At 36.6% G+C, this 27,078-nt stretch overlaps 1 protein-coding gene across 3 annotated transcripts in view; it reads left to right on the top strand.

The window, feature by feature from the left end:
- The window catches only part of ABCD2 (ATP binding cassette subfamily D member 2), a 113,476-nt gene that overhangs the window by 42,389 nt on the left and 44,009 nt on the right, over positions 1 to 27,078 (top strand). The window lies entirely within an intron of this gene.

The raw sequence follows: 27,078 nt of genomic DNA, 5'->3' as shown, positions 1-27,078 counted from the left end.
TTCTGTGGTTGGACATCAAATTTTCTGTTCAGGTCTGGTCTTTTATTTATGAATGCTTGGAACTCTTCTGTTGTGATGAATGACCATACTTTCCCCTGTAAGAATATAGTCAGTTTTGATGGGTATTTTATTCTTGGTTGTAGACCTAGTTCCCTTGCTTTCCGGAATATCATATTCCCTGCCTTTTGGTCCTTCAGTGTGGATGCAGCCAGATCCTGTGTTAACCTCACCGTGTTTCCATGGTATCTGAATGGCTTCTTCTTAGCAGCTTGTAATATCTTTTCTTTCATCTGATTGCTTTTGAATTTGGCTATAACATTTCTTGGTGTTGTCAGTTGGGGATTAAATACAAGGGGTGATCTGTGGATTATTTCAATCTCCACTTTCCCCTCTTGTTCTAGGATCTCAGGACAGTTTTCCTGGATAATTTCCTCTAGTATTATGTCCAGGCTTTTTCTTTTGTCGTGGTCTTCTGGTAGTCCAATTATTCTTAAATTGTCTCTTATTGAATGATTTTCTAAATCGTCTGTTTTGTGAAGGAGATTCTTCACATTTTCCTCAATTTTTTCATTCTTTTTGTTTTGTTTTATAGTGTCCTGCTGCCTTGTGAGGTCACATGATTCTAGTTGTTGTATTCTGGTTCTTAAAGATTGGATTTCATCTCTGGCTTTTTGGTCGTCTTTTTCCTTCTGGTCTGATTTTCTTTGAAGATCGTCTTTCATCCTCTTTACCTCATCTTTCATCTCCTTTGCCTCATCTTTCATTTCCTTTGCCTCATTTTCCAGCTGGTTGATTTTGGCTTTCAAGGCACTATTTTCTTGTTTTAGTTCAAGTGCCTCTGTTTCCAGATGATTTATCTTAATTTTTAAGTTCTTTTCCCAATTGTCTTCAGCCTCTCTTATTTGTGTTTTGAGTTCTACCACAGCCTGTATCCAATTCGCTGGGATTTCTGGTTTGTCGTTTGCTTATCTCTCCCCCTCTGTTCCATTTGCTGAGTAGTAGCTGTCTATTGTAGTTTCTTTCTTCTTTTTCTGTTGTTTGCTCAAATTCACCCCTTCTTTACTCCCCGTATTTGTCTGTGTGCTTGTTCCTCTCATTTTCTTTGTTTTTTTGGGGACTTCTATCAGTCTCCCCTCTTGGAGGTTTAACAGAAGATCTCTTGGTGTAGTCTCTGGGGGAGGTTTGTTGGGGTTTTGAGCTTCCCTGTCCTCTGTATGCTTTTGATTGACTTAAAGTCCAGCAGTCAATGAGAATGGGTGGGGAGCCTGGGCTTCCCTGTGTTCTGGAGACTTTTGATGGGATTAGATTCAGCTGGTTCTTTCAGAAGCCTTTGCTCTCTAAGGGGGTAGGGGTTGTGGCCTCCCTGGGCTCTGAGGGTTCTTGATGGGATTAGGTTCAGCTGGTTCTTTCAGAAGGCTCTGCTTTCTAAGGGGGGAGGGGTCGTGGCCTCCCTGGGCTCTGAGGGCTCCTGATGGGATTAGGTTCAGCTTGTTTGTACTGAATGAGCCCTAAAGCAAAAAACCTCCTCCTTCACAATCTATGTTGAATGCCCGGAGACTGGCCCAGGTTACTTTCAAGGTAAGCTCTTCAGAGCAACCCCTTTGCTGGCCCTAAGATTTCTCTTCTTTCAGTAGCTCTGAGGGCTCCTGATGGGATTGGGTTCAGCTGGTGCCCTAAAGCTGGGACCTCCCTTGAGACTCAGTTGGAAGGACCCAGCCAGGGGTCTGCAGGCTTCCCCCCTCTCTCTATGTTTCCCTGCCATCTGTGTTGGGTGGCCCGGAGACTGGCTCAGGTTGCTTTCCAAGTGAGTCCTTCAAAATAGCCAGCCCTGGGGCCCTTTTGCCGACCCTGAAGTTCCTGCTGCTCCCATGGGCTCAGCACTCTGGGTTGGGGGGGATGGGTCCTGGCACCTTCCTTCTGCCTGCCCCTTAGATCCGAGTGATCTAGGGTTTTGGCTTTTGGGGGGCTGTACCTTTTGATCCAGTTCCGGGAGGAGGGTTCCCCGGGTCCATCCTGTTGTTCAGCTTGAATTTTGGTGTCCTAGGAGCTCTCAGTTTGTGATCGGTAAAGAAGGGTTTCTGAGGTCTGAACTTTCGCAGCTTCCAAGCCGCCATCTTCTGATTTTCTTACTTTCACTCTTTCAATATTTTATAAATAAATTGTTAAAATAAATCTCTTTGGAATTAATTAAATTCCTGGTGACTCTACTCTTGAATAATCCAGTCCAAACTTTTACAAAACCCCTCAGATTTCTACCCCTTACATCAATAAAGAAGACTATTTCTAGGGTTTTTTTTTTAACAATATTTTATTTGATCATTTCCAAGCATTATTCATTAGAGACAAAGATCATTTTCTTTTCCTCCATCCCCACCCCGCCTCTCCCATAGCCGATTCGTGATTCCACTAGGTATCACATGTGTTCTTGATTAGAACCCATTTCCATGTTGTTGGTATTTGCATTAGAGTGTTCATTTAGACATGTCCCCTCAACTCCTGTAGTCAAGCAGTTGCTTTTCCTCAGTGTTTTTACTCCCACAGTTTATCCTCTGCTTGTGGATAGTATTTTTTAGATCCCTGCAGATTGTTCGGGGTCATTGCATTGCCACTAATGGAGAAGTCCATTACATTCGATTGTACCACAGTGTATTAGTCTCTGTGTACAATGTTGTCCTGGTTCTGCTCCTCTTGCTCTGCATCACTTCCTGGAGGTTGTTCCAGTCTCCATGGAATTCCTCTACTTTATTATTCCTTTTAGCACAATAGTATTCCATCACCAACATATACCACAATTTGGTCAGCCATTCCCCAATTGATGGGCATCCTCTCATTTTCTAATTTTTGGCCACCACAAAGAGCGCAGCTATGAATATTCTTGTACAAGTCTTTTTCCTTATTATCTCTTTGGGGTACAAACCCAGCAGTGCTATGGCTGGATCAAAGGGCAGACAGTCTTTTATCGCCCTTTGGGCATAGTTCCAATATTTCTAGTTAAAAATTTTTTTTCATTAATTACTTTTAAAACTATCCAAAATATATTGAACTTGGATTTTGTATGTATTCTGCAATCTTTGAAAAATTTTTAAATAAATACATTTTTCTTACCCAAAACTCAGCATTTGGGGTAAATATATTATTCATGTAAAAATATTACCTTTTTTAGTGGACTGCCTCCTCAGTGTGTATCATCAGCAGTGTGATTTAGCATCTCTGAAAACTAAAATCTATGTCAATATTTATAGAGGCATTGCTTCTAGGAATAAGAAAGTGATCATTTCTCTAAATGCTACATTCACAAGACATCATCTAGAGTACCATATTTGGTTCTGTGCACTAAAACTGTTGTTTGTTTCTGTTTAAGAAAGATATTAATAGGTCACAGAGGATCCAGAAGAGGGCACTCAGGTTGGGAAAGAGTCTCAAGTTTAGGTCATAGGAGTTGGGAGTGTCTAAAAAAGAGAAGATTTGAATAGTGTAAGAAGAGGGACAGCAGATGTAATAACTATGTTCAGGCATGAAAGAAGGAATGAATAAATTTGGGGAGAGTACATAGTAGCAGAGTGAAGATGCAGGAATTTTGCTAGATGCTCCTAATTTCCTTTTTCACATGGTAGTGCCTAGAAATGAACACAATACTCCGAAGGAGGTCTGATAAGGGCATGGGACAGAGGAACTATCATATCCTTATTCTTGGAAGTTTATATATATGAGATGGGCTCAAGTACTTTTTCCCAGAAATTAGGACACACAGAAACAGTGATCAATGTGACTTTTAATCCATCAAGAGACTAAATTTGGGGAGGTATCAGAATTATAGGGGAGTGAGTGAGTGAGCAGTGGCAGTGACACTGACATGCTGAAGCTGACCATGACCAGATGAGCGAGACTAAACTGGTGATGGAAGGAAGTCTGTTTGTAAAGGCAGAAGACCTAGGTGGAAAGCTTGCCTCTGATCGTTAGTTAATATCTGTATAATTTTTAGGCATATCATTTAACCTTTCTGGGCCCCAATTTCCTCTTTTGGAGAAAATGACCTCTGAGGTCTTTTCTAGCTTTAAATGTATGATTCTAAAATCCAATAGAAAAACTGGGTATCTTTAGTCTGGAAAAAAGAAGAGTTGGAAGGAGGAATGGCTCATAAGCTACCTTTAAAGGATCATACCATAGAAATATTCCTCTTTTTTTGTCTAGACCTAGAGGGAAGAACTAGAAGCAGTGAGTGAAAGTTTCAGAGAGGTAGTCTGTCCAAAAACTGGCTGTCATCCAGATCACATGGAGCATAGCAAGAACATCCTTGTTACATGCTTTGTCAAAATCCATGTATGTACATTCTTTTGATATCCAGCAACTCTGTCCAAAAAGGAAATGAATTGAATCTTTATTTGGGTGACTGCTCTTTTTTATTTTAGGTTTAAAACTTTTCTTTTTTATTAATTATTTTGTTTGTTGATTACATTAAAATTCCTAAATATCTCCCTCCCTCTCTCCCCACCCTGCAATAAAGAAGGCATAATTTGACATAAAAAAGTATATGTATAATATGCAAGAATTATGTCTTTCATGTTTCTATTATCAGTTTGAAACTGTGCTTTTCTTTTTATTTATTTTTTTTTTCATTTTTTCCATGGCTATGTGATTCTTGTTGTCTCCCTCCTTTCTTCCCTCCCTGCTCCCAGAGTTGACAAGCAATTTTGTTGAGTTATACATATATTATCACTCAAATCCCATTTCCATTTTATTCATTTTTGTAATAATCTTTCAAAACCAAAACACCAAATCATATACCCATATAAACAAGTACTAAACCATAGGTTTTCTCCTGGATTTCTACTCCTACAGTTGTCATGACTTTCTTGATAAACAATACCACCTTCCTCATCAAGACTTCCTTGATCTTCCTGCTGCTGCTGCTCTTCCTCTTCAAAAATTTGCCATGTATTTATTTTATATATATTTACATGTTGTCTCCCTACCCAGAATATGTGGGTTTAGCACTTGTTGAGAGCAAGGGCCAAAAAGGAGACAACCTCCTTCCTGTCTCTATGGATTCTATTTCCTGTCACTGTGGGCTGGTTAATCCCTAAACATCTCTATGGTAAGAGGACCTCCAGGTCCCTCATTAAATTAAAAAAAGAATAAAGAATTCCTTTTTACACTACTTACAAAGCAAAACATAACTTTGCTCTTGTGTCTAAACTTAATACAACATTGAAGATTTACTTTCTAATGTTAATCTTAAATTTTGTGAAATTTAACTCAATATAAATCATTATTTTTCCCTTTATTGTGTTCTCTTGTCAAATTAAAGCTGGTCAATATTTAGACCAAGTAAGACTATTTTCTTTTTAACACATTTAGATAACCAAGTATTTAAGCAGGAATTGCACAGTTTGATTTGGTAATTTCCATTTTTATGCAATAGAACTATATTTTTTCTAGATATTTTCAGTTCCATTCCAATTTTAATTTAAAATTTGAATACTTAGTTGTAGCAAATATATACACTACAGAAAGACACAGAATAAGTATTGACAATTTAAAGCCATATAAGCTTTCTTTCTGTCCTTTTTAAAGTGTCATTTTCCTTTGTTTCATATAAGATATAAATCTCTGAGAAGAATTAATGCCATTTAGATCATTCCAGAATTCCAGACTATATGGACATTCATGATATATCCCACAACAGTACACTTTCTTACTTTACCTAATATTGAAAGATTAGAAAATGATAGAGAATTTTTAAAAGCCTAAACCTTCAGTTCCAAAAGTCCTTAGTATGAGCCTCTATTGGTAGAAATCAATGCCCCTTGCCTACATCAGGGGTGGGGTGGAGTTGGGGACAACTGGAGACAGAAGAGCTTCAGTTTTCTTCAGATTTCTTTGAGTCTTCTAGCTCTTTAGTCTTCCAGTTTTCTTCAGATTACTTCTAGTACTTATGGCTTCCAGCTTTGAGAGAGAAGATGGAAAATGCCCATCTCACTTCAGGTTACTGGAGGAAAAGATTCTGGGAAGATGCTAACATGAGTGGAGTTAGAAGCACCTATCATGTCCCAGTACCTAGCTTGCTACAATAAAGACTTCAAGGAACTATGTGGTTGAGAACTCCCAGTGGGAGAATTCCTTCACTTTGTATCATCTGGTATATATATAACGGAAATCATAGAATATTCTATGATTTCTGTTCTGATCCCAATCTGGATAAATGAATTTCTTAGATAAGGGCAATGTATGTTCATTATGGAACTAGTATTTGTTGGGAAGGAAGTAGAGTTAAGAATTTTTTTGAATACCATGAAATCTCTTTATATTTCCAGCCATGTCTGACCAACCAATCTATTACTGTTTTAATCTTTGGAAAAATTATTAAATGAGTATGATATTAAGTCATTACTAATTCAAAATATTATAATATTTTATCTATGTTTTTATCACCATATTTGGTCCATAATAGATATGCTTTTAGGTTTTTAATAGAGAAATTAGAAATAACAATTTCTTTTAGCTTTGTAATTCTAAATGGAGAATGGGGTTATTTCCTTTATCCCCTATACTTGATATATCATGAATTTCCTTTATTGCTGTATGTAAGCAAATAATTTTTGGACATTGTAAGTGATCTACCTGAAATATTTTGATGATCTGAATAGGCTTATTTGTCTAGAAGCAAAGTTTAGTAAAAGATATTTTAAATGTAGATCAGTTATTTATCTCTTTGGTAGAATTAAAGAAATTGGTACTATTCTGAAAAGTTAAGTTCAAAGCCTTTGAACTGGACAGTTTCATAAACAATAGAATTATTTACATATTAATGGTAGTTTAAAATTTTTCTTTTTTCTTAAATTGATCCAATATCAACCTATGTTTTCTTTTTGAATATTGATAAGTAAATTTTAAAAATAATTTTGGTGATGACTTTAGCATCATAATATAATTTTGGTACAGTTTATAAAAATGTACTTTGTCCTATTTATCAAGGTCAAAACCATTCCTCAGCTTCGTTCACTACTTCTATTCTTTTTGATCTCCTCACTCTTCCTTTCCTCTTTATTTCCACTCTCAGAGGGAGACGTGGTCCTTTTCTTGTTAAAAGTATCCACTGCTCCTATTCTCCCAATTCTGTCTCTTCAGAAAAACAAATTAATTGTGTGAAATACAGGAAAGGATAATGTACAAAAAGGAAGAGGAAATAAAATAGCTGAAATTATTTTTACTCAATTATATACCAACAGTATATAAAATATATTAATTAGATGAAATACATGAAATAGATGAATACTTAAAAAGACTTAAAATGTCTAAATGAACAGAACAAGAAATCAATTAAATAAACCAGTATCAGAAAAAGAAACTGAACCAGCAATAAATGAACTTCCAGTGAAAAAACCTCCAGTACCAAATGGATTTACAAGTGAATTCCACCAAACATTCAAACTACTAATTGCAGTATTATGTAAACTATTTGAATAAATTGGGAAGAGATCCTTATTTTTTCTAGATGCAAATATCTATATGAATATCTATCTAAACCAGGAAAAGACAAAATAGAATAACAAAACCATAGGCCAATACCCATAATGAATGTTGATACAATAATATACCCATAATGAATGTTGATACAATAATATTAAGTATTAATAAATGAACTAAAACAAGTTTTAAAAGATTATATATTATTAGCAGGTTGTATTTATACTACAGACTAAGGATTAGTTCAAAATGAGGAAAACTATAAATATTATAGACCACATTAATAGCAGAACTAATTAAAACCACATGATTATAAAAATAGAAATTAACTTTTGTTGAAACCCAATACCAGCTTCTATTAAAAAAAAGCAGCACTAGAAAAATAGTAATAAATGGACTTTTTCTCAATATAGTAATTAGTATTTATCTAAAACCAAGAGAAAGCATTATTTTTAAGGAAGAAATGTTTGAGGCTATTTCAATTAAATCAAGGATTAAACAAGAATACCCTCTCATCTCCTGTATTATTGTTTTCCATCATTTATCCCCTGCATCATGGATCTTTGGACTTTTTATTTTTGTTAGCCTATAAATATTTTCAAGTCTCTTTTGTCCTAAAAAAGATATGCCTTCAATGACTTTGATGCTCTTCCTCAAGACACCTCATCAGTCTCCCTTCAATGCCAGACTTCTATAAGTAGTTTATATCCATTACCTTCACTTCATCTCTACCCCCTCAGTTCTTTGCAATCTGACCTCTATCTCTTCTTTAGAAATAGCCCTTTCCAAGTTCACTAATGACATTATCTCTAAATATAATGATATTTTTCTGTTCTCATCCCCCTTAAACTCTTAGCAACCTTTTGTGCTCTTGATCCTTTTCTTGGTATCATTTCTTCTCTTGATGTCTATGAACACACTCTAATAGTTCTCTGCATTCTGCTCTATTCTTTCCTTCTAGATCTTCTTTGTTGTCTCTGGTTTCTTCTTTACATTTTTATTCTTCTCTTTCTTCTTCAGTGATCCCATCTATCCCAGTTACTTCAGTTATTATTTTCATGCAGAAAATTTCTGCATCTATGTTATCAAAAATCCCACCCCAGAATTCTTTCCCTATAACTACCTATAGGCAGTTGCCATCTGAATGTCCTTAAACTCATTGTGTTCAAAACTGAGCTTCTTATCTTCTGCTCATTCCCACTCTTTCCTCCTAATTTTTCTCTTTTCTAGTAATGGCACCATCATCCAATCTCATAACTTTGAAGTTATTTTTGACAGTTCTATCTTAGTCACTCCCACCATATATCCATTCAGCTGCTAAATTATGTCTATTTTACCACCCAAATATCTCTATTATTTTTACTCTCACTGCAGACACCCTAATTTAGTCTTTTATTTCCTCTCACCTGAACTATTACCATAGCCTCCTTACCCTACAATCTATATTCTCATTCCCCAATCCCTCCTTTGCATTACTGTTCAAATAATCCTATAAACAACCTACTCCAAACACATTATTCATGCAGAGACATGGCTCAAATAAGTGCTTGCCTACTATCTGCTAAATAAAGTATATAATCCTGATCATGATTCTCACAACTTTGTACAATTTGGCTTCAATATACCCTTCTCAACACTATTTTCCTTCACGTATTCTAAATTATAGTCAAACTAATCTATACCCTGGCTTCCTTCATATCCATGCCTTTTTCATGCCCTTTCCTATGACTAGAATACATTCTTCCAATCTCTATTTGTATCTTTGCAAATTAATCAATCAACAAGCATTAAATGCTGGACATTAGACTAGGTGCTATGGATACAAATATCAAAAAAGAATGAATCCCTAATATAAAGAAATTAAATCCTATTAGGGAGACATATACATATGTGCAGAATAAATACTACATAAATACAAGGAAGTTACTACATAGATACAAAATAATATAGTACATAAATGCAGGGGAGTTAGAAAAGGGGGTATTGGTATTAGGAAAGACTTCATGTAGAAGGTGGTACTTGAAAGGCATCTTGAATAAAGGGATTTTATGAAGGAAAGATAAGGCACAGATGCCTTCCAGTGATTGGGGAGGGCTAGGGCAAGTAAATGGTGCCTCCTTAGTGTGTCTTGAGCCAGGATCAAAGAGAGGATAAGTTTAACCTTGATTGAGAGTGATTAGACTGAATATAGATAGAATGGGACTAGGTTGTGAAGGTGTTAAAAGCCAAACTGACTATTTTGTGTTAGAAGCAAGAAGGAGGCTCTGGAGTTTATTGTGCAAGAAATTGCATGGCCTCATCTATGTTTAAGAACAATCTTTTTTTTTTAATAATATTTTATTTGATCATTTCCAAGCATTATTCATTAAAGACAAAGATCATTTTCTTTTCCTCCCCCCCACCCCCCATAGCCGACGCATGATTCCACTGGGTGTCACATGTGTTCTTGATTCGAACCCATTTCCATGTTGTTAATATTTGCATTAGAGTTTTGTTTAGAGTCTCTCCTCTGTCATGTCCCCTCAACCGCTGTAGTCAGGCAGTTGCTTTTCCTCAGTGTTTCCACTCCCATAGTTTATCCTTTGCTTATGAATAGTGTTTTTTCTCCTAGATCCCTGCAGATTGAAGAACAATCTTTTTGGTAGATGTACAAAGGTTGGATTAATGTGACATTAGACCACTGGAACAGGACTGGAACCATTCCCAGATCACCTCAGATCAGACCCTCAACATGGGAGACACCAGAGCCCCATGTCTGGAAGAAGGCATTCTCTATTCCTATACTTCCAAGGGAGGCAGCAGCTTCTTTCCAAAGGATATGTAGCTAGAACAGTCTGCATCCTTACAACTACTCCATTCCTTTTTTCTTTCCTAAAGGCCTGGTGGAGTTGGGGTGTAAAGGTTCTGTGAGGAAGACTTGATGAAGATAACAGCAATGGAGCCATCTCCATCAGGAGAGAGAGTAGTGTCAGTGAAAACTCAGAGGAGAGTGAATATCTGGGAGGAGATATTTTGTGGCAGAGAAGTCAGGAAGGATATGGATTGAAAAATGAAACAAACAAATATCCAGTTTTAACAGTTTGGAGATAACTGGTAACATTGGAGAACACAATTTGACATGAGTAATGATGTTAGAAGCCAGGTCACAAAAGGTAAAGGCTAAAGAGATTATAGTATATGATTGTAATGGAATATTATTGTGTAGTAAGAAATGACATATACGATGAATTCAGAGAAACATGAAAAATATGCATAAACAGATGCTGAGGGAAGCAAATGGCATCAAGAAAACAGTATTTTTTTTCTTTTTGTAAGCCAGTTTTATTAAAAAATGCTTCCTTGGGATATGTTTATAACAACTCCCAGAACATTTTCATATTAGGCTTTCAAACGGTCATATTAATATACAGATTCAATATAAAGTTTATCACAGTTTTACAGTATTCAAAATGACAGACTTGCTTTAAAAAAAAAGACTATTACACCCCAAACATAAGAAAACAATTAAATAAATGATTTTGGCATTTCTCATAATTTTTGTAGTATAAAACAGAAGATTAAATCTGTTAAACCAAACACTATGTAATGGAGGGGGAGAACTGAATGGAGTCCCTCACCACTGAATTCAGGACCAGAGTGTGGTAGAGATGAAATGGAGCTGAAAGGTGGAGAGAGAGGATAGATAGTTTCTCCCCTCTCCTTCCTCAACCCACATTAGCTGTCTTCAGAGCTATTGACTACTTTTCTTCAGGGGCAAGGCTGAAGTAGAACCAGGACTAAACAGCTTCTTCTTTGTTGGGAAGGAAATATAGTTCTCCTCCCCAAAGCTTCTGGTCCCTCTCCCTGAATATTATGAGCAGGCACTAGATCTATAGAACAACTCTTTATTTTGAGGAACACACAAAGGGTATGGTTAGTGAGATTGAGGGATGAGATACTGGGAAAGTGGGAAATAGGAAGTCCCTAAAACCTAACAATGGAGCCCCTTCTCCCCAAATCCTGCAGGGTCTGACTTTGCCTGCCTGACCTTCTGGGGTCAGTTGTGAGAGCTGGCCTGACTCCTAACTGTCCTAGTTATGATTTGAAGTTTAAGAACGACTTTGGAGGGTTGGAGAGGAAATCTTCTTGAGGTGGATAGCTTCCTATCAAAAGTCCTATCTGCTCCTGTTGTCTTCCACTGAATTCAGGGGGGTCTAGATTCACAGAAGGCTGACTAGGGCTCAGAGGTGCTTTAAGAGCAACCTTTCTGAAGGGCTTTCCAAAGAGAAGTGAAGCCAACTGCTTGGATCTTCTCAGCTCTTCTCTGTTCTTTCTCTGGAATTCTGTTACTCTTGCCCTTTCCCTGCTTATCTTGTTCCTCTGGCAGATTGAGTCTAAGTTTCCTCTCTTACAACTATAATAGTGTAAATGAAAAAAAAAACAACAACCCTAAAAGGTAGCTGAGAAGCAATGAAAATCCCAGAGAAAAGTCTCCCCATTCCTTTAAGGCCCAGTTTATGTGCCTCATCCTTCTTGAAATATTACCCCACCTAACCGAAAATGATCTCTCTCTTCTCAGATTCCCCTTTGCACATGGCCTGTACTTTTCCTTTTCCCTTATCACATTCTGCCTTGTGTCAAAGAAAACATATAAATAATGTACTCTTTGTTGTAAGTGCCACTCTTCCAGGATCCATTTTTATTCATTCATCATTAATCTAAATTCAAACATTAATATGTTTGAAATGTTTCCGCATGCCCTTAGATGTCTCACTCTCATCAAGACTTTTTGAATGAACATTTATAGGATTCTTTTTTAAGTAAATTTTACATGATAAAATATAGTTGCACAAGTCAGGATAAAGTAAAGGTTAACATTTTGTGTCATCTATCAAAACATTATTTAATTTTGGAGAATTATTTTCCTAAAATATTTCATCTCCCTATGGGGTTCCACTTCCCACCTAGTCACAGGAGACCTGGAATAATGGAAGAGATCCCTTCCCTCTGATTAATACAGCAATTGCTTCAGGAAATTGGGAAAGGCATCACAGTTCTTAGATGAGCCAGTCAGAGACATTTGCTTTGCCTTTGTTGCCATCATCCAAAGTAAGGAGTCTTTTTTGGGCTGATCAGAGAGTGAGGAATAACATACAGAACTGATTATTAGAAAAACACTGATTTGGATTTCTCTTTCATTAGTCCTGTCAACTAGAAAAAACGCAGAACTATTAAATAGTCAAAAATCACTCTTTAATCAAGGGAAAAGGGGTTGGCGCTACTAATACGACAACAGAGCTGCTTTCCAAGACTGCACAGAGTCAAGACGCCCTGGTCACCAGCCCCGGGGAGTGCCACCGACTCAGGATGGACTCCAGGGAACAAAAGAACTTGGGGAACCTATATACCCTTTGGAAATCCAGGGGCAGGGAAAGATGATTGACATCACTATGGCTACAAGGAAAATGGGAGTGTTCAAACTACACTGACAAGATACAATCAAGCTAGAAGCTAAGGTGCAAGAGAAGGGGCTGCTTACCATGGATACTAAAGGACGGTTCATGCCTAGGTCTGATCTTCCTGAGAGAGGTTTTAATACAATAGAGGAGCTACCTAAAACAAAGAAAGTCCTTAGCATATGCTTATCTCACCCAACCAGAATGATCATTTCCCTTCAGGGTAGATTCCTTGGGAACAGGGAACAAGGACAAGCTTTTGAGGTCTCCAATCTACAAGCTAAATCTAAAATTGGGCTTCATCAAATCTCACTAGGTAACAAGTTTGGGATTCCTAAATTCCATGTTGACAGTCCAAAAGCTTCAAACTCTTGCATTTAAAATGCTTTCTCAATATTTCTACAAGGGCAATGGGGAATATTTCAGAGAGTGTGCAGGGGCACTTAAACTCTCCATTTCTTGTGCTAAGCACAATTATAAAAGTAATCCTTCATTAAATTATAGGATCTCATTTTTGTATTTACTAGTCAGTCACTAGGCACATTACTCTAGTTCAAAGGCTTTTATTCTGGCATCTGCAGACCCAAAGTTTTCCAGGGATTGATTTCAGGGGGCAGGAAGAAAATTACCTTTTTATTTGCCACGTTGTTAGAGGGATCCATGACACAAAACAGGTTACAAATTCCTACTCTTATTTGACCAAAATAGTAAGTTCTTTGCTTTTGACTTTAATATATTAGATGCAGCAAAACAATGAAGTAAAGATTATAGCTCTCCTAGAGAACAGTAAGACACATGACATAAAAGTTAAAAGCATAGTCTCGAATTGAGGTGCAAAAAACCATGCTTTATTTGACAGCCCTTTAATCTTCTGCATTGTAGTTAGGAGGCCAGGCAAATTAATAAAGTTGAATGAGATCCAGGTGGTTCAGGTGTCCAAAAGATAATCTAATCTTAGTCATAGCTATTATAAAATAGGTATGCTGAATATACATGTTTATCTAAGTATATCTATATTCTATCTATATACCTATATCTTGATTCTTCAAAAAAAACCCTCTTACTTAGATATTTTTCCTATTTTTAAATTTAATCCAAAAAATATTACCATGTTTTTATATCCTGATTTCAAATTTTTGTGTGCACTTAAACTAGGTGTCTGTAAAGTTCAAAAGTTGACCATTTCTTTTCCATATCCAATGTCTGTTTTTATTCTAGAAGTACTCATAACTAGATTAACTATGTCATAGGATTGATGTCTCTCATATTATAATAATTTCCTACATCCATCTTTCCCAGGATGCCCAGATTCCCCATGTAAGTTGAAAGGTACATTATAGTGGCTGCACTTATACCATAATATCATTCTATGACCATAAGTCCAAAGGGATTCTTAATTCTTTGAACTTTCAAATCAATATTGATAAGTGAAATATGGCATATATTTTTTAACCTCAGAGTATACTCTGTCCCATTGCAGTACCTCAGCCTAATAGCCTTATTCATTATAGAGGAGAGAATTCTCATATCAATGCCTAGTTTAGAAACGATATACAGCTTTACCCAAACTTATGAGGGGCTTTTTAAATTAGGTTCGTGTCATATGAACAATATCTAGCCTAACATACTTTTTAGCTTAAAATTGCAATTACAGCTTTATCCAAAAGTTATTCAATTTAATAAATATTTATTAAGTGCCTACAGTATGCCAGGCCCTGAGCTAATTTAATCTTGCTCAACTCTTAAAAAGTAAAGATATTTAGGTGCTTAGTTAGGTTTCTAAATTATGACAATCAAATAACTGCTCTCTATGGTCAATGAGAAAACTGAGATGACTTTTAAAGAAAGGGTCATTTAAAAATCCCTAGTCTGGCATATATAACCACATCTATCTTCTTCTTTCTCAAATTTAATAACAGCAGGGACAGCTAGGTAGTATAGTTGATAGAATACTGGACCTGGAGTCAGAAAGATCTCAGTTCAAATCTGACCTGGCTAGCTGTGTGATCCTGGATGTCACTTCACCCCTATTTGCCTTAGTTCCTCATCTATAAAAGGGGGACCCACTGGAGAATTTAAGGGCAAATCACTGCAGTGTCTATGCCAAGAAATGTTACATGGAGTTGGATACAACTAAATGATTGAGCAACAACAACAAGAGTGGCAGTATGGTTCCATCTCACTCAGATCCCCTGCACCAAGCTGTATCAGTTGTCTTACAAATGTCCCTAGTGATATCAACACGAGGAAGAGTATGATCCCCAATAATAATAATTTGAAAGTCAGTTTTTGCAGGTCTTTTGTGTACAAGTATGCACACTTGTCCAACCCTAATCTTTGTGACCACCAAAGTGAGAAATAACTGGTACATAACTTAACAGAAAGATAACTGGATATCCTGAAGTAGAGGTAGTAATTTCAGCTTCTTGGAGTCACAGGTGAGAGATCTGGGTGGCAGATAGACCCCAAAAGAGGAAAAAAGCCCTGGAAAGGGCTCAGCAAATCTTTGCATCTGAGATTCTTATCTTCTCTGAACCTTGGTCACCAATTGGTGTTCGATCCATTGGTGAGTTAGGTGGGAAGAAGGAGCAGATGAGAACAATGTATTCCAAAACCATGAAGGCAGAGGAAGTGAGCACTGGGGAGTGCTTAGAGCTTGGTTAGATGTTGAAGAAGCCAAGGTCATCCACTGCATCCAAGGCCATCACCAGTTGTCTTGACTTTTTGTTTTACCACTAGACTTTGAAGACTCTGGAAGAGAGAGTGAGGCCAATGACTGTGCAGCTCTGCTTCACTTATATCCAATTTATGCTTGAGTCAAAAGACATCACCAATGATGTCATTCTGGTTCTCTTTGATTACAAAAGACAACTATATTTATTTTTTATCATTCTTTTCTTTTTAAAATTTGAGTTCCAAATTCTCTTCTCTCTTACCCCTTTAGTCACCCCCTGAAAAGTCAAGCAACAAGATATCAATTCTACATATGAAGAATTGTAAACATTTCTATATGTCATCTTTTTAAAATTAATTAATTAATTAAATTTAATTGTTCTTCCCTCTTTGAGTCAATTTCAATGCATGTAAGAGTTGAATATTTCCTATCTCCAACCTCTTTATCCTTCTGGTGTATTGATGTTCTCCCTCCTCCCACCTTGAACTTCTTTGTGACATATAAATTTACCCTGCTTTGTTTCCTTTCCCATTTCTATTAATATTAACCTCTTTTTTTTAGTTCGAGTTGTATATATACATATATATACACACATATATACATGTATTTATGCATACATATATCTATATACATATTTATGTCTTGGCATTTCGTCCTACATAGTTTGTCACTGTTCCCTCTAAGTGTAATTCTTCTAGCTGTCCAGGTGATAACAATTTTTAAGAGTTACCAATGACCTCTTTTCTTATAGGGATACAGATCATTTTAACTTATTGGGTTTCTTAAAAAAAAGGTTTTGTTTTATTTTGTTTTGTTTTTCTTTTTTCCCTCTATTTTAGTTACCTTTTTATGATTCTCTTGAGTTCTGTGCTTGGGCATCAAATTTTCTGTTAAGGTCTGGTCTTTTCTTTACAAATGCTTGAAATTCTTCTATTTTGTTAAATGACCATACTTTCCCCTGTAATAATATAGTCAGTTTTGCTGGGTAGTTGATTCTTGTTTGTAGACCTAGTTCCCTTGCTTTCCAGAATATCATATTCCATGCCTTTTGGTCCTTCAGTGTAGATACAGCCAGATCCTGTGTTATCCTCACTGTGGTTCCATGGTATCTGAATGACTTCTTAGCCGCTTGTAATGTTTTTTTTCTTGGTCTGATAGTTCTTGAATTTGACTATAACATTCCTGGGTGTTGTCAGTTGGGGATTATGTACAGAAGGTGATCTGTGGATTCTTTCAATCTCCACTTTTCACTCTTCTTCTAGAATATCAGGGCAGTTTTCTTGGATAATTTCTTGTAGTATGATATCCAGGATTTTTCTTTTGTCATGGTCTTCTGGTAGACCAACCATTCTTAAGTTGTCTCTCCTTGAATGATTTTCTAAATCTTCTGTTTTATGAATGAGGTGCTTCATATTTTCCTCAATTTTTTCATTCTTTTGATTTTGTTTTATAGTGTCCTGCTGCCTTGTGAGGTCACTTTATTCTAGTTGTTGTATTCTGGTTCTTAAAGACTGGATTTCATCCCTGGCTTTTTGGTCACCCCTCTCCTTCTGGTCTGATTTTCTTTGGAGGTCATCTTTCATCCTCTTTGCCTCATCTTTCATCTGCTTTGCCTCATTTTCAAGCTGGTTGATTTTGGCTTTCAAGACACTATTTTCTTGTTTTAGTTCAAGTGCCTCTGTTTCCAGATGACTTATCTTAGTTTTTAAGTTCTTTTTCCAGTTGTCTTCAGCCTCTCTTAATTGTGTTTTGAATTGTATTTTGAATTCTTCCAGAGCCTGTATCCAATTTGCTGGACTTTCTGCTTTTGTCTTTATTCATTTATTCATTTATTTATTTTTGCTTGAAGTTCCTTCATCCTTCTCTGTTCCATTTGCTCTTTGTTCATTGCCTATTGTAAACCTTAAAATTCCTTAGACTTATAAATGTTGGAAATTTCACCATTGGGAAATTTCATACTTGGAAAATTTCTTACTGATAGTCTATTGGAATGTGAACCCCATTGGCATGGGAGGTTCCTCCTCCTCCCTTCTTAAGATTACTTTAGGACAGAAATCTTTTGCTGAACAATGGAAAGACTTTGACCTATGCTTAAGCATAGAACAGGAATTTCTTTGAGTCATGATTGATTTTAGAATTGATACAATGGAGATACTTGGAATCAATCTCCACCCTACTCAGTCCTAACAGGATTGAGGAAGGGCTGCAGCATAGATCAAAATTTAATTATTCCAATCTCTACCCTACTCAGGTTAACAGGATTTAGGAAGGGCTGTAGCAAAGGATCAAAGATTTAATTATTTGAAAATATGACCTTCAACAGACATGTGCAAAGCCAGAGACCTCTGGGCGGTCCTGGGTTAAGCTAGAGCCTCCATTGGCACAGGGAAATTGATGGACAGTGATTGGTAGATGTGAGAACTGAGGGGAGGGAACTTGGATGGTTTCCTTAAAGATAGAGGGGTCTGAAGACTCAGGGTGGGAGTTGAGGAGTTTGTCGGAGTGGTTGGAGTGTGCTCTGAGAAGCTTGCTCTGAAGGAAGCTGAAGGTGGGGGCCTTTGAAACTGTTTCTCCATTTTGGTCACGTGAGTAATAGGGACTGATCTCTTTTCTTTGCCCCAGCTATCTAAGGGCTTGGGCCTTTTGGCCCAGCCTAAACAGAAGGGGTATTTAAGCCCTATTCCCTTCTCTCCCCTTTCTCTCTCCCTCTCTCTCTCTAATTCCTTTCTTCCTCCTGTTTGTAATTAAACTCCATAAAAGGTTGACGGCTGACTTGAGTTTTCATTTAGGAATTACATAACTGAATTCCTTGGCGACCTTAAATTAATATATATCAGTCTTTAAAGTGATTTCCTTGTCACACTATATAGAAGCTGTCAATTGTAATTTTTTTCTTTTTCTGTTGTTTGCTCATATTTACCCCTTCTTTACTCCCTACAGTTGCCTGAGCTCTTGCTCCTCTCATTTTTTTTTGTGGTTTTGGGCTTTTCTTTCTGCCTTCACCCTTGAATTTTTGTCAGCAAATCTCTCAGTGCAGTCTGTGGGGGTGTTTGAGCTTGAGCTTCCCTGCCCTGAAGGCTTTGATGGGATTAAGTCCAGCAGTCTATAGGGGAGAGGTTTTGGAGCTTGAGCTTCCCTCCCCTGTAGGCTTTAATGGGATTAAGTCCAGCTGGATGTGCTCTGAGGTCAAAACCTCCAGAAAGGGGGGGGGGGAATATAGAGTGTCTCCACTACTACAACTACTGCCTGCTCTGTGCTCTGGGTTTCTTCTCTATCTGCTTCCCCACTGCCTGTTTTGGGCACTCTTAGTCTGGCACAGCTTTGCCCACAAGGTACTCCCTCCAGACCAGCGCCTTTGCTCTCCCAGAGGTTCCAGCTGCCACTGAAGGCTTAGTGCTCTAGGTGGGGGAGGGGTCCTGGGACCTTCCTTCTTCCTTCCTCTTAGACCTGGGTGTTCTCAAATTCTGGCTTTGGGGGGGGTTACCTTTTAAGTTGAGTCTAGCAGGAGGGTTCCTTGCCTCTGTCTTGTTAAGTTTGATTTTCAGTCCCCTAGAAGCATTTAGTTTGTAATTAGTAAGGAAGGGTTTTCAGAGGTCTGAATGTTTGCTGCCTCTACACTGCCATCTTGACTCTGCCTCCCATATTAGTCATCTTTAAAAAAAGCAATGAAAATAAAGTGAGAAAATCATACTTCAGTTTGTGCTCAGAGTTCAACAATTCTTTCAGGAGATGGATAGTATTTTTTTCATTGTAAGTTCTTTGAAATTTTCTTGGATCATTGTATTGATCAAAGTAGCCAAGTTGTTTACAATTGAACATGATTATAAAATTGCTGTTATTGTGCACAATGATCTTTCAGTTCTTCTCACTTCATTTTACAGCATCCCTTCTTTCAATTTCTTATAGCACAATAGTACTCCATCATAATCATTTGCCAAAATTTATTCAGCCATTCCCCAACTGTTGAGCATCCCCTCAGTTTCTAGCTCTTTGCCATTACAGAAAGACCAGATAGCAATATTTTTGTAAATATAGGTCCTTCTCCTTCAATCTCTTTGTGATATAAACCTAGAAATGGTATTTGCTTGATTAAAGGTTTTATAGTTTTATAGTTTTTTTGGGAAAAGTTCCAAAATGTTCTCCACAATGGTTGGATCAGATACTACTCCACCACCAATTCATCAATGTACCTATTTTTCTTTTATTCCCTCCAACATTTGTCATTTCTGGTTTGTGTGAGATGGTACCTCAGAATTGTTCAAATTTTCTTTTCTCTAAGCAAAAGTTATTTAGAGAATTTTTAAATGACTCTAAATACTTTTGTTTTTTTTTAAAAATTGCCTGTTTATATCCTTTTACCATTTATCAATTGGATAATGTCTCCTATTTTTAGAATTTGACTCAGTTCTATACCCATTATATATTTAAGAAATGAGATCTTTATCATAGAAATCTGTAGTAAAAATTCTGTCATTATTTCATTGTCTATGGTCTCTATTAGTATAATGTAGTTTCCCTGATTATCTCTTTGAATTAGCTCTATTTTTTTCCTTTTGCTTTGTCTGAAATCATGATTTCTACCCCTACCTTTTTTCACACCAGTCAAATCCTATTAGATTCTACTCTAGCCCTTTATTTTGTCTTGATGTGTGCCTTTCTTATTCAAGTGTGTCTCCTGTAAACAACATATTGTTGGATTCTTGTTTCTATTCCATTCTGTTATTTACTTCTGTTTTATGGGTGAGCTCATCCCATTCCTATTCACAATTATGATTTCTAACTGGGTATTTCCCTCTATGTCATTTTTGTCAGTTTCCTCTTTTTCTCTCTTTTTATCCTGTTACTCCTGAAAAGTCTATTTTGCTTTGAGTCACTGCCTCCCTTAATGTTTTCTCTCTTTTAACACTCTCCTCTTTACTCCCCCTCTCTTGTTTTCATATTGGCTAAGTTAGATGTTTGTACACAACTCTATGTGTTTGTTGAACCTGTTCTAATAAGAGTGAGGTTCAAGCACTATCTACCACCACATTACTAATTTTGCCTTCCATTGTAAAAGCTTTTCCTTATGCCTATTTTATGTGAAAAAAATTCTCCCATTCTACTTCTCTTCCCCTTTCTCCCACTACATCACTTTTTCTCTCTCCTTTTTTGAGGAAGATCATTAATATGTTCACATAATTGACTTATATTCATACCCTTTGCCTATGTAAATGCCTTCTAACACTGCCCTAAGAATGGTAAAGTTCTTAGGAGTTATATGTATCATCTTTTAATATAGGAATCTAAACAGTTTATTTAGTCCTTTTTTCTTGCTCTGTCATGTTTGCCTTTGTATACTTCTCTTGAGTCTTCTATTTGGATGTCATATTTTCTGTTATCTCTGGTCTTTTCATCAAGAATGCTAGAAAGTCCTCTTATTTCAATAAATTTCCATTTTTTCCTCTGAAGAGTTACACTCAGTTTTGCCAGATGTATTATTTTTGGTTGTAATCCTTTACCTTCCAGCATATCTTATCTTGATATATGTTGTGAGATAATGGTCTATATGTAGTTTCTGGTAAACTTTTTTCTAGAAATTTTTGTCAAATAGTGAATTTTTGTTCCAAAAGCTAGGATCTTGGTATTTATGAAATACTAGATTGCTATGGTCATTTACTATTATATATTGTATACCTAATCTATTCTATTTATCCACTACTCTATTTCTTAATCAGTACACATTTTTCTTTTTTACTATTACCACTTTGTAATATAGTTTGAAATCTGGTACTAGTAGTCCTCTTTACTTCACATTTTTTAAATTGATTCCCTTGATATTCTTGACCTTTTATTTTTCCAGATTAATTTAGTTACTATTTTTTTCTAGCTTTATAAAATTGTTTTTGGTAGTTTGATTGGTTTGGCATTAAATAAGCAAATTCTTTTAGGTAGAATTATAATTTGTATTATGTTTTCTCAGGATGAGTTGTTAACATTTCTCCATATGTTTAAATCTCCCTTTATTTCTGTGCAGTGCTTTGTAATTGTGTTCAACAGTTCTTTACTTTGTCTTGGCTCTGAAGTATTTTATATTGTCTATAGCAACAGCTCAGAATTGAGGCTTATATTCAGTGCTCTGAAAGTAATTTGATTCAAAGAAAAGCCAGATTTTTCTGTTTTTTGATCTTTTTGAGTTCCTAGCCTGCATTTCAGTCTGAGACTTATTCTATCACTTTGGATTGTCATCCTCCTGGGAAGCATTAGTGGTTCAGAGTGATAGAACTATTGGCTCTTGTTTGTTCTGGAATGTTTCTCCTAGTTATTACTCTTCAGTTTTCAAACTAGTTAAAAGTTGGGACTGAGGCTCTGTTTCCCTTGACCTTTGAATGTGTTCCTTGCTCAGGTATGTAGCTCATGACGTGAAGCTACTCTCTATCCTGTCATATCACTTGTAGTTTTCCTTCTCAGTCCACCTGGATTTATGACTCAGATCTGGAGAGTGGACAAAAAAACTGTCATTTGGCACTTTTTTCACACTCTGGTGCACCAGTATGGGCATAAATCTTCCTCTTGCCCCAGTACCTTGGCACTAGACTTCTCTGTGTCACCAAGTTCTTGGTCATAACCCTGATTCTAGAATCCACAGATCTCTCCTACTTTCTCCCTTTGCCATTCTGGGCTAGAAAATGACTCATTGTGACTTTTCCTCAGAGTCCCCCAAGAGAATTTGGTCTAGTGCTTTTCTGCATCTGTTTAGAGAAGGATTTTTTTAGCAGGGTGGGGCAAAACTTTATGTATTGCTTCCTATTGTTCCACCATCATGGCTTTGCCGCCTGTATAAATTGCATTTGAATTTTGTTTTCCTCTCAAGAGCATCTTTATATTTTTCTCATAGTCATTCATATCTACACTTAGGCTAGAGAGGTGCATCTATTCACCAAACAAGCCACCACCTAAAAAAAGTCAAATTTAACATTTTATGTCATTTGGAAGTTCTTGGACAGAAAGTCACAGGTTCTTGGAATTCCTAAAGGATCTGAAAACAATTGAGCTCCTGGTTACTTACCAGGCTGCTAGTCTGAGGCTTAATCAGCTATGCAATGTTAAGGGATATGAAAAGAAAACATCCCTGTCACTGAATCACTGAATTGACTGAATCTTCCTTGATTTCAGAGCACACATGATCACTTTCAGAATCACAATTAGTTTGTATAGTCAGGATTGATTTATTCCCTTTAAAAGTAGATGAAATATAGTTGTTAAACAAAGGGACTAGGTTGTCAGTTTAAAGTTTACATATACAACATACAAAATAGTTACGAATCCAGACACAAACAGAAGCATTCACAACGTATATCAAGAGGGTATTTGGTAGACATAGTAGTCTTCTAAAATAGTCAGATTACATGAACTTAAATGAGTTAGTAAGACTGGAAAGGGTTGATCATATGGAAAACTTGCTTATAATAATTTAAAAGTTCCCTCACCTTTATTTAATAGGTTTTGGAATGCTTTCTGAAAGGAACTGTCTTAGCCCATAATGGCTTCTATTATTCATTGTAATTTGAGTCCAAAGTTCCATTTTAATATTGGAAAAAATCTGTCATCATTGTACTCTGCATTGTAGGCATAATTGTGCTACAAAATTATATGTATTAATTGATTATTGTTCTGAATGCAAGAACTGATCTGGGGAGTTATTAATATATATCTCTGGAATCTTACCAACTCTTTTTTTTAAAGATATAGATTTCTCTCCTCAAGGAACAGGAGAAAAGTTCATAAGGTTGGTCACCCTGAGAAAGGAGAATTATATCTATTTGATGTCTGAATATTATTAGGCTAGGGAGATGATTGATTCAGAACAAAAAAGCCAGTAGCTTCTCTGGACTATGCCTTAAAGGGTATCCTGTAAATATATTCATATACTTAGCCCCTTCTCATCAATTATAGGTTGCACAAAAGAATATCACAAATAGTGAATAGAAATACAAGCAAATAATAAAAGGCAAACAAAGCAGAAAGAAGAGAAATTATATGGATTAAAATATACTAGAAAATATTCAGAATGAATGAGCTCTTTCTGTCTCTGGTTGAAAGATAATGTTATACTGAGAAAGATGGCATTATCTCAACCATGGAGAAATTACCAGAAATTTCAAGGAAGGAAAACATGCAGTCAGAGACATGTTGAGGAGGTAATTTAACCAACATATCTACAAGAGAGTCTTTTCTTCCCTGGAATACAATACAAAGAGAATCTGGATCCACTTGTCAGTTTCTCTCAAAGAATGAAGACTTTCTCCTCTAAAGACTTTATGTCAGCTTCATCCCTCAGAAAGTCATGAAATGTTGCATTAGGACTTTCACCACCAATTAGGATAGTATTATGTAAAAATATTCCAGAATTGACTAGAACCTAGGTTATATTTGTAATATTTAAAAGGATTGTCAAAGACAGAAGAGGTATAAAGGATAAGGAAGGGTTTTGTAACAGGGAATGGAGGAGTTGAAAGGAGAGAGGGAATATAGCTGCTGGTGAAGTAAAAGGAGAGAGATGCCCCCTGCCGAGGGGCTATCTTTGAAAAATGGGGTTCCCAGAAATGGGCCACCTATGATGGCCTGAGGGATGTCTTCTCTATTGACTGATGTTGAAGATACCCCAGAGCAGGTAAGCACAGATCCCTGAGGGACAAGCCTCCCCCTGGACCAAGGTCATCCGGCAGGGGACCGATAAGGACCATCTATGGTTGAATGGCTGTCCTTGGGTTCAGCTCCCTCTATGTCCCCTGAAATGATAGTCCTCTGATCTGATGGTGGGTCATTTATTTATTTATTCATTTATTCATTCATTTATCTAGCTATCTATTCATTCATTCATTTATTTATTTGTTTGTTTGTTTATTTGTTTGTTTTTAAGCCCTTACCTTCCATTTCGGAGTCAATACTGTGTATTGGCTCCAAGGCAGAAGAGTGGTAAGGGCTAGGCAATGGGGGTCAAGTGTCACAGGGTCACACAGCTGGGAAGTGTCTGAGGTCATATTTGAACCTAGGACCTCCTGTCTCTAGACCTGGCTCTCAATCCACTGAGCCATCCAGCTGCCCCCTGACTGTGGGTTATTTAAATAAAGATGAATTTTAATAACAGGTTTGGATTGGGGAGGTATCAGAGAAGAGGGAATCAGGATTTCCCTAGATTGGGTTTGAGTCTCTCTCAGCTTTTGGGCTGAGGCCAGGCCTCACAGACTGGTGGAGGGTTTTTTCATACCTGCCTAAGCTAATCTATGCTAGTTTTCTTAAGTTTAAAGTCTTTAAAAGTAGACAGCAAGAGGAAGAAAAGGTTCTGACCTTAAGAGCTGGTTGGGACCATCTCTTCAGGCTGATACCTCTAAAGACCAGCCTTACAATTCAAACCGCTCCCCTTAAATCCTTTTGTTCGATGACACAGTCACAGGAATCCAGGTAGAGCCCATGTTTGGGAAAGATCCAGGAATAGAGATACTTCTATCCCAAGACAGGGAGAGAGGCTCCTTTCAGTCCAAAGGCCAGGAAAGAGAGTCCTTAGACCAACTGTCACTCTCCATCCCCTCCCCCCATCAACTGTCATTCTTGTAAATATCTTGTCTCTCACATTCCAACTGCTGTTTGTTCTACCTGAGTGGTAGAAAGTCCAAAACTTGCTTCAGTTTTCCTTTCCACACATTGTTGTTTTGTGTAAGATCTACATAGAAACTTAACTACTATTTGTTGAGTGCCAATAATTACTATATACCATAATATAACTTTTGGCTGCCAAGATAATAAAATCATAATGAAGCAAGGTAAAATTTCATATAGCAATATATTTAGTTACTCCATAATAGATATTTAACTATATATTCTTTTTATAAATCAAGTACATTTCTAGTCAGGGAATTTTTCACAGTGAGCACTTTTAAAATTCTCATTTATTACATGATAGCATTTTAGAGAGTAGTTTTGGAGATGGGGTTACATAATTAAACACAAACTGCAAATCAAACAAGTCAAAAATAATTTCAGGTAAGAAATACTCTGTGTTTGTAGTTTTGTAAATTGCATATTCCATTCAAATTATTTTTTCTTACCTGGAACCCAGTCTCTCAGAATTTTTACTTATCACAAAGGTGAGATTTTACTTAAAACCTAAAGGAAGCCAGGGAGGTTAGTAGCCAAAGAGAGGATGAGGGCTATTATAGGCATGGGGGAGGAATGCTGAATTTGGAGTCTGAGAACCTGGGTTCAAATATTGGCTCTGCTATTTATTACCTAAGGTATTTTGCCAAGTCACTTTGCATCTCAATCCCCCTCATTGATAAAATGAGTGGTTTGGACTAGATGACCTCAAAAGTCCCTTTTATAGCTCTAAATCTATGGTCAAATAATACTGGTGTCATTGCTACATTAATATCATATATATCATAAGTACGATATCAAGAGCTATTTCCCTGTTGAGAAAGTCCAACTCCACATGATAGTTGGAACTAATAGGGAAAGGAGGAAGGACTGGAACCAAGATGGTGGAGTAGAAGGAATAAATAAATAAGCTCTTCTCTACAATATCTTTCACATAGAGGTAGAAAACACTCCAAAATGAGTACCAATTGAGAAACCCAAGGGAAAAAATGCTAATGAGTCATTTTTCTAGCCCCATCTTCATACAGAGATAAAGAGATCTATAGGCATTGGGAACAGAACTTGGACAGAAATGATCACATAAAGCGTTCCATCACAGTGACTAAAATGGGTCCAAGACTGAAGTTACATAAGAAGAGATACCAGACCCAGACCTTGCGCCTGATTTAGGAATGTATGTCACTATGTAGTATACCCTGTCACAGATCCAGGGCAGACTGAGAAGATCTGTTTCAAGAGTAGTATTCCAGTGTTGAAGAATGATCATGAGCCTTGGATTGTACACTGAGCAAGACACAAATTCAGAAGCAAGCAGCACTGGTTTAGTCTCATTTCCAACCTCTAGCCTAGTCTGAAGTTCGCAGATCAATAGAGAAGGACTTTCAGACCAAAGGAAGCCTGTGGCTCTCTAATTTGGAACTAGCAAAGCTTTCCAGATGACTGGGAGGGAATTTCCCACAGTGTTGTTCTTGGGTTTTGATAAATTGTTTTATTTTCCTTTCTCTGATTCTTTCTGTCAAATCACAAAATTATGAAATATTGTAACAAACCCAGTTGCTTGATGAATCTGATAAACTGTATAATCAAGCAAAAGGAAACAGTAATTGTGAAATTTGTTTTATACTAAAAATGTCAAAGTATAATATATTTTAATGGAGCCATGTCCTAATTATTGATGTAAACATATTATCCTTTGAATTTGATTACCTTTGATTTTAAAAAATCATGTTCATATAATGGTTCTAGAAACATATTATTTAAAGTCAGTCATGAAGTTTAAAAAAAATTTAAAGATATTTTATTTTGCCAATATATAATAAGTTTATTTTGCCAGTGTAAAAACAATTTTCCCCATAAGTTTTCTGAAAA

Source organism: Monodelphis domestica, chromosome 5 (assembly GCF_027887165.1).
Source record: "Monodelphis domestica isolate mMonDom1 chromosome 5, mMonDom1.pri, whole genome shotgun sequence".
NCBI classification, from domain to species: domain Eukaryota; kingdom Metazoa; phylum Chordata; class Mammalia; order Didelphimorphia; family Didelphidae; genus Monodelphis; species Monodelphis domestica.
This window is presented reverse-complemented; position numbering and strand designations above follow the sequence as displayed.